General features: G+C 41.7%; 1 non-coding gene across 1 annotated transcript; it reads left to right on the top strand.

Moving 5' to 3' along the window:
- Positions 1-7304: 7304 nt before the first annotated feature.
- Positions 7305-7411, top strand: LOC118480695. Its single transcript, XR_004863673.1, has one exon. It is a non-coding gene; the product is annotated as a small nucleolar RNA R71 (small nucleolar RNA).
- Positions 7412-9254: the final 1843 nt, after the last annotated feature.

The following is a 9254-nucleotide window of genomic DNA, read 5'->3' as shown; positions in this document are numbered from 1 at the left end:
ACTCTAATCTCTCCCCTTGACAGTGGTTATCTAACAGCTGATGGATGTTAAGTGCTGCTCAACTACAACAACTGATAAACCAAACTCTGATGATTATCTAACAACTGCTGAAGACAAACTCTGTTGCTCTATCTACTGCTGTATCCTAAGTACTGCTGAAGACTCAAGCACTGCCCTCTCAAAGACTGATCACCTTTGAAGAAAGCACTGAAGACTCAACATCTGTGCTAAGGCTACAACAGTGGAACGTGAAGCAGTAGTTTCCTTATTTTTTGTACTTTAGTGATTATCAGATGTTACATAACAGTAGTTTGTATAGAACAGTATTTATAGTTTGTTAGGTCGTTAGATGTCACTATCATGGTGACGTCAGCTGAAGCATATCAGTAGTTTGGTTTGCCTATAAGTATGACAGTACTCTGTGCTGTTACACTTGATCGTTTTGAGTGAGTTTTTCTCCTCAGTTCATCCTTTCATCTTGTGCAACTAACTCTGGTGTATCAGGCTGAGGGGGAGTTTAGATTGTAAGCCTGCACTGTAATCTTTTGCTTTTATGTAAATCTTTTGACTCAATGAAAAGCAATTGTTTATCATTTCCGCTGCCCTTATTCGTTTTATGCAAACAAACACAATCACAGACAGCCTTAGATCCTAACAGCAACCTACATTAGCAAGTGTTTGACTTGTGAGAGAGTCAAGATTGAATATCAGAAACCATCGGGCCTACTCCAGCAACCAAAGAAACCACAATGGAAATGGGAGAAAATTTCCATGGATTTCGTTACCGGCCTGCCTAGATCTCAACATGGGAATGATACTATTTGGGTGGATCGACTCACTAAGTCTGCACACTTCCTGGCTATCAAGGAAACAGAAAAGTTCTCTACATTAGCAGACATTTACTTGAAAGAAGTGGTTTCGAGGCACGGGGTGCCAACCTCTATCATATCTGATCGCGATGCACGTTTTACTTCTTAACTGTGGCAAGCAATGCACAAGTCCTTTGGCTCACGTTTAGACATGAGCACAGCTTATCATCCATAGACGGATGGGCAGTCTGAAGGCACCATCCAAACCCTTGAAGACATGCTTAGGGCATGTGTGATTGACTTTGGCAATGGCTGGGAAAAGCATCTGCCATTAGTAGAATTTTCATATAATAACAGTTACCACACCAGCATCCAACCGCTCCGTTTGAGGCATTGTTCGGGCATAAATGCCGATCACCTCTTTGTTAAGCAGAGGTGGGTGATAGTCAGATCACGAGTCCAGAACTTGTAGTGGACGCAACGGAAAGAATTGCTCAGATACGGCAACACAAGGCGGCAGCTCGTGACCGTCAGAAAATCTATGCTGATAAGCACAGGAAACCACTCAAGTTCGAGATTGGGGATCGAGTGCTACTCAAAGTCTCACCTTGGAAAGGTGTAGTTCGTTTTTGCAAACGAGACAAGCTCAATCCGCGATATGTCGGACCGTTCGAAATCATTGAGAAAATAGGCAAGGTGGCCTACAAACTGAACCTACCAACAGAACTCAGTGGAGTTCACAACGTCTTCCACGTGTTAAATCTGAAGAAATGTCTGTCAGATGAGACCCTCATAGTTCCTTTGAAGGAGCTCACTATCGACGAACAGTTGCGATCATCGAGGAACCAGTTGAAATCAAGGACCGAGACGTTAAGGTCCTCAAGCACACTAGAATCCCTCTTGTTCGAGTTCGTTGGAACTCCCGTCGTGGCCCAGAGTTCACCTGGGAATGAGAAGACCAAATGAAACTCAAGTATCCCCAGCTGTTCGAAAACAATGCAACAGCTACTGAGGCTGAAGCTACTACAGAATTTCGGGACAAAATTCCAAATCAACGGGGGGATGATGTGACACCCCAGGAAAATCAGTAAACAACACAACTAGCTTTCTTAGTAACCGCATGCTAAATTTCGGAACAAAATTTCTTTCAACTTGGGGATCATGTGACAACTCGTATTTCAGAACCCATCTTCGTGTTAAATGTAACATATGTGGACCTTATGTGATTGTATGAACTTGGTTGATTAATTGAATGTTATGTTTGATATTGTGTTATGTGTATGTATGTAACCCGATCGCACAAGCCCATTCGGGCCTCACTTTTGCATCCGAAACCAATGGGCAGCCCAACTTTGGGTTCGGCCCACTCCTTCATATGCATTGATGTGCGTGAAGTGTAATATATTTTAGATGTATATTTAAGCCCCTTTTTACACTTTTAGCCAAGTTTTAAATTTATAAAACACGATATTTACTAACACTAAACACACATATGGGCAAGTGCACCCATCGTGGACGTAGTATAGTGTTGGTAAGATACCGAGGTCGTCCAAGGACACAAGAGCTTTTAATACCGGTTTATCCTCAACGTCTAACCAAATCAAAAAGTGAGAAAAATGTTTAAACTAAGAAAAATAAAAACTAACTAAATGCTGAAAATAAAAATAAAATAAAAACAGACAGACAAGATGAATCACTTGGATCCGACACGTGTATTAGTATAACCTTTGATTATTTTCGCACTTTTGCACTTGTTTAAGAGATTATCTTAGTTATTGTAGTAGGCCCCTCTTTTGAAGGCGACGTTACCCTCAACCCAGTAGTTTGAGTCAGCAAGGATACAATCCTAAAGGGTCGGATTATTGAAAGATAATGAATTAAGTTATTAATGCAAATTATGGTAGGCCCCGCTTTTGGCGGTGACGTTACCCTCGGCTAAGTAGTCTGAGTCAGCAGGGATACAGTCCTAAATAGCCGGGTTATAGTATTAATAGTAGTTAACTTATGAAGGGGTCAAAGAGTTTGGATCCCCGCCATCCAATACCTATGGGCATTGAAGGAGATCCTACTAAATTTGACCCAGGTCCCAAGCAGGACCTCTAAACGCTGAACAAGGGCAAGACCCTTACCAAACCGTTCCCTTAACCCCCGACCAGGTAGCCAACATACCTCCATATAGACCGTGGAGATATGAATGGTGAAAATCTTTTATTTTATATAGACAGTAAAATAATGCCAAGACACCACGGACAAACGATAAGGAAAGATCACCTTCAACATAAGTAACTAGTTATTAAAGTCATTAATACAAAACCAAATAAAAAGTGCAAAAGATTAAAAATAAAAAGTATTATACTAAACACTTGTCTTCACCAAGTGATGTAAGAGACTTAGGCAAACATGGCCTTGATTGTCAAGAACTCTTACGATCAATCTTGGATCCCGAGACGACTCACACACTCTACGATGGACAATGGATGATGGTGGTGGATGATGGTGTTATGGTGGTGGTGGGTGGTGGATGAGGTGTGAGAGAGGTGGTGTGCCTAGGGATGAGAGAGAATGAAGCCAAGCTCCTCTATTTATAGGCTGAACAGAAGGCTGGACACGGCCCCGTGTCCGCTGGACACGGCCCCGTGCCCGTCTGACATTCTCTCACTTCATTAATTGTAATTGCGAATTACAATTAATGCGCCTGCTGTACTTTCACCACGCCCCCGTGCTCGCTGGACACGGCCCCGTGGTGGGCAATGGAAGCTTCTACTGGTTTGTCTTTTCTACTGCTTCCTGGGCACGCCCCCGTGTTCGCTGGACACGGGGCGTGTTCAGACTCTGTTTCTTCTCCTTTGCCTTGGGAGGTGCCGTTGAGGGTCCGGGCAGTCCACTTTTGTTCCTTTTCTTGTATTTTATGGTAGAATTAGTTGTCTTTTTGCTTCTTTTGTGATTTTGAGCTCATTTCATCCTGAAAATACAAAAGGAAGACAAAAACACTCTTTTTCCAACATTAGTACTTAAAAAGGGTTAGTTTTATGCCTTAATTGATGTGATTTATATGTTGCATTTTACACACATCAAATACCCCCACACTTGAACTTTTGCTTGTCCTCAAGCAAAACTCTTTAAATGTGGCTTACACTCCCAAATGGAATAGGTAGAAGAGAAGTTTTTTAGCTTGTCCTAGAGTGTCGGGAATCCAAGGTTTTTATAGGTTTTATTTTTATTTATTTACAATCCTATTCGTTATGATTTATTTTGAACGTTTCATAAGATGAATTACTTATTTGGGCATAGCATGCCTTATTAAAATTCCATTTATATACAAGTTCACATACCTCACGGGAGATCACTCAACACTCGGCCGAAGGTGTATATTTTTAGTGAATCACTCGAGAGCGGCACGGAACTCACGTCTTCCATAGGCTTGCCAAGCAATCAATCCTCCTCCTTTTTAACTTTTTACCTTTGTAAATATCAAGAGGACTTTTTGGGTGAAGGCTTGGGTTTAAAGGTGGGTGGTTGGTTAGTGGTTAGTAAAAAGGGCGAAAATCATAACAAGCGTCGGTTTTCGTGAAGTACCTTGTTTTTAGTGACTTTTTATTTTGAAGTATTTCTCCAAACAAGCTTTTATAGCTTTTGTTTGTTTTTGACTTCATCATTGTTTTTTTTTTTTTTTTTTTTTTGATCGTCACATAAAAAGGTGAGTTTACGAAAAAGTGAACTTGTTACTAAAATAAAAAAATAAAAAGGTTTTTGGTGGGTAAAAAGGGTTTTGGGGTAATGAAATGAAAGGTTTAGGCTCAAAGGGGCTATCTAGGGGGATTTTGGGTAGGTAAAAAAAATGAAAAATAATGGTTTTGAAAGGAAAAATGGTTAGTCCTAATGCCTCCATCATTTACTTACTTGGGTTTAAGTTGGTAAGGACCGGGAATGTATCGTCGTGGCAAGTTCTAGATTTGTAAGGACCGAGCGGCTATTCACACAAGAAACGAAAAATGAGCATTTAATCTAAATATGTGTATTTTTGTGCTCAATAAAGGCTCAAAACTCACTTTTGTGGGAATGGGTTTTTAATGTGACCAAGCATATATAATCGAATTTTTAACTAGACTTGTTATACCGTTTCATAATTTTCTTATGTTGGTTCTTTTTTTATCACGACGCTATCGGTTGTAAACTTGTAAAAATATAACCTTTTTAGAACTTGTTATTCCCAACTTAAACTAAGACAAGTAAATAAAAAAAATGAAAAAGTTTTTGAAAAAAAATTTGGGGTGTTTAGCGGTTCCAATAGAGTTTTGTGTAAGGCTTGTGTTTAGGATTTTGCAAAATTTCAAGGGATTAAGCATCCCCCCCCACACTTAAATTACACATTGTCCTCAATGTGTCCAAAAATAATGTTTTTGGTTGATTAGAATGTATAAAAGTGTGTTAAAAAGCAAAGATTTATGTTACTGGCATCCTGGACACGGCCCCGTGTTGACCGGGCACGGCCCCGTGGTCAAGTGCCAGTAACAAAAATTATAGAATTGAAACAGAAGCCTGGACACGGGGGCGTGTCCGCTGAACACGGCCCGTGTCCAGTTACCTGAACTGGGTGATTTTCTGCAGGGGCTCAGCACGGGGCCGTGTTGGTTGGGCACGGCCCGTGTTGAGCCTTCTGTGATGGAGATTTTTGTCGGGTTGCTCTGTTCTTCGTGCATGGTTCCATTTTTCTCGTTCCCTTTTTCATCCATTACCACCATGAGTGTGTTTTATTCTGCAAAAACTAAAAGATTAAACTAAACTAAACTAAGGATAGATCCGCGGAATGCCTCCGTGGTGCGCCACGTTTATAAGGGTCCTTGGCTAGACCCGATTCCCGGTTATATATCTTCTGAGTGGAGTGCCTTGCTTCCCAAGTTACACCGTCGGAGAGCGGCATCCAAGCTTGAATCAATAACCTTCATGTAATTGACTGGGTCGTCGTCCTCTATTTTCTTCCCAACTCCGAACTTCACCTCATCGTCCCCATACCTCAAAGTCAATGTCCCGTCATTCATGTCTACCACTGCTTGTGCTGTGGCAAGGAAGGGTCTCCCTAGGATAAGGGGGACCTCGGTGTCTTCCTCCATGTCGAGTATGACAAAGTCAACTGGATAAACGAATCTGCTTACCCTTACCAAGACATTCTCGATGACACCTTGTGGGAACTTGACTGATCGATCAGCGAGTTGTATGCTTATTTTTGTAGGGCTCGTGGTTCCCAAGCCAAGCCTTTTGAACATCGATGAGGGCATAAGGTTAATGCTAGCCCCTAAGTCGGCCAAGGCATTGCGAACGGGTGATTCCCCTATTGAGCATGGAATCGTGAAACTTCCGGGATCGATTTTCTTTTGGGGTAGTTTATTGAGTACGAGGGCAGAGCATTCTTCGCCTAAATTAACTAATTGCAAATTTTCAATTTTCTTTTTATGTGTAAGGAAGTCCCTCATAAATTTAGAGTATTTGGGCATTTGGGTTAGGACTTCGATAAAAGGAATATTGACATGCAATTGTTTTAACAGACTTTCGAATTTTGCGAACTGCTCATTGGTCTTTTGACGAATTAACCTACCGGGGTACGGAACTCGAGGAGCCTTGGTAGGCTCTGGTGATGGGGGAGAGTTCTTTTCCTGCAGATGTGTTGGCATTGTTTCTTCCATTTGTGGAGGTACTTCTGAAGGCCCTACGGTGCGGTTTCGTAGTGTGATGAGGTGAACTTGCGCCTTTGGGTTTGTTTCGGTATTGCTAGGTAATGCGCCTTGCGGTCTCTCGGAAAAATTTTGTGCTAGTTGATTTATTTGTTTTTCTATGTTTTGAATGCTAGCTTGTTGATTCCTAAAATTAGATTCTAATTGTAGAAATCTTTCCGAGTTTTTCTTATCAGTGTCAGAGACGAGGCGAGATATAGTATCTTCGAGCCTTTCTCGTCCACCTTGTTGTTGAGTGAAATTTTGTGACTCATTTCTTGATTGCTGAAAGTTTGTTCGTTGGGTTTGTTGGTTACTACTATTGCCGGTTTCCCTCCAACCAAGGTTTGGGTGATTTTGCCATCCTTGGTTGTAAGTTCCCGTTGGAGGACCCGACGGCCTAGGTCTATTATCAATGTAGTTTATCATTTCTTGTTGATCGTCCGTTTCTTTCATGCAACTCCAATTTTCATGTGACCCACCACACCCTTCACAAGCCATAACCGAGACTGTTTTTGTCATTTCTAATTTTTTTATTTTTGAAGAAAGGGCCTCGATTTGGGCTTGTAAAGAGGTGCTTTCGTCGACCTTATGGGCGCCCGGGGCAATAGACTTATTTCCCCGGGGAGTGTGCCATTGAAAATTGGTTTGAGCAATTTCCTCAATCTGATTATATATTTCGTGTGGGCGTCGATTACCTAAAAGTCCCCCGGAGCTAGAATCAAGTGTCTGCCTAGTGTGTGGCAACAATCCATTGTAGAAAGTGGATACTTGTTGCCATTTTGCGAGGCAGTGATGGGGACACTTGCGTAATAGCTCCTTGAACCTTTCCCAAGTTTCATATAAGGATTCCCCGTCCTCTTGTGAGTATGTATTAATTTCAGCCATTAATTTAGCAGTTTTAGAAGGAGGGAAATACTTATATAGAAACTTTTGGGCTAGTTCATCCCAGGTGTTTACCGATCCAGCTGGGAGGGTGTTGAGCCAAGCTTTTGCTCGGTCTTTTAGTGAGAATGGAAACATACGGAGGCGGATGGCGTCGTTTGATGCTCCATTGATCTGAAAGGTATCACATATTTCTAAGAAATTAGTTATATGTAGATGAGGATCCTCGTCCGCAAGCCCGTGGAAGGTTGCGGAGTTTTGGAGCATTTGTATCAAATGCGGTCGAAGTTCGAAGTTATTGGCTTCGACATTCGGAGCATTGATAGCGGCGCCTAGATTACCTACGGTGGGCCGTAGATAATCCATAAGGGTACGTTGGTCCGCCATTGGGGGTGGATCACCCGAAACCTTCTCTTGGTTTTTGGCTTTTAACCTTTTTCTGAGAAAGCGTTCGGGTTCTTCTAGCGGTTCCTTTATGTCTTTATTGGAACTGGAGCTCATACACTACGTGAGGATGGCGTCGGGTTCCAAGTCCTGCAATAAAAACAGAAAAGAATGTTGGTCAGAAAGTTCACCACGGCCCCGTGTTGAGCGAACACGACCCCGTGGTCGGAATTACAGGGATTGTTTTTTCAGATCCCAGTTACTGGAAGTTGGACACGGCCCCGTGTTACACCGGCACGGCCCCGTGGTCAGCCTTCTGTAACTTGAAAAAAACAAAAACTGCCAGTAACGTTGCTGAGCACGGCCCGTGTCTGACCAGGCACGGCCCCGTGCTGAGCTCTGCAGAAGCTGAAAATCTAAGAAAAATCCTAAAAAAATCAAAGAAAAATAAAAATATGATTAGGCCGTTGATTCCTAACTTTCTTAAAATCCTTGTGTCCCCGGCAACGGCGCCAAAAACTTGATGTGCGTGAAGTGTAATATATTTTAGATGTATATTTAAGCCCCTTTTTACACTTTTAGCCAAGTTTTAAATTTATAAAACACGATATTTACTAACACTAAACACACATATGGGCAAGTGCACCCATCGTGGACGTAGTATAGTGTTGGTAAGATACCGAGGTCGTCCAAGGACACAAGAGCTTTTAATACCGGTTTATCCTCAACGTCTAACCAAATCAAAAAGTGAGAAAAATGTTTAAACTAAGAAAAATAAAAACTAACTAAATGCTGAAAATAAAAATAAAATAAAAACAGATAGACAAGATGAATCACTTGGATCCGACACGTGTATTAGTATAACCTTTGATTATTTTCGCACTTTTGCACTTGTTTAAGAGATTATCTTAGTTATTGTAGTAGGCCCCTCTTTTGAAGGCGACGTTACCCTCAACCCAGTAGTTTGAGTCAGCAAGGATACAATCCTAAAGGGTCGGATTATTGAAAGATAATGAATTAAGTTATTAATGCAATTATGGTAGGCCCCGCTTTTGGCGGTGACGTTACCCTCGGCTAAGTAGTCTGAGTCAGCAGGGATACAGTCCTAAATAGCCGGGTTATAGTATTAATAGTAGTTAACTTATGAGGGGGTCAAAGAGTTTGGATCCCCGCCATCCAATACCTATGGGCATTGAAGGAGATCCTACTAAATTTGACCCAGGTCCCAAGCAGGACCTCTAAACGCTGAACAAGGGCAAGACCCTTACCAAACCGTTCCCTTAACCCCCGACCAGGTAGCCAACATACCTCCATATAGACCGTGGAGATATGAATGGTGAAAATCTTTTATTTTATATAGACAGTAAAATAATGCCAAGACACCACAGACAAACGATAAGGAAAGATCACCTTCAACATAAGTAAGTAGTTATTAAAGTCATTAATACAAAACCAAATAAAAAGTGCA

This window comes from Helianthus annuus, chromosome 7 (assembly GCF_002127325.2).
Source record: "Helianthus annuus cultivar XRQ/B chromosome 7, HanXRQr2.0-SUNRISE, whole genome shotgun sequence".
NCBI lineage: Eukaryota > Viridiplantae > Streptophyta > Magnoliopsida > Asterales > Asteraceae > Helianthus > Helianthus annuus.
Note: the sequence above shows the minus strand (reverse complement) of the source record. Positions and strands in the feature narration are given on the sequence as shown.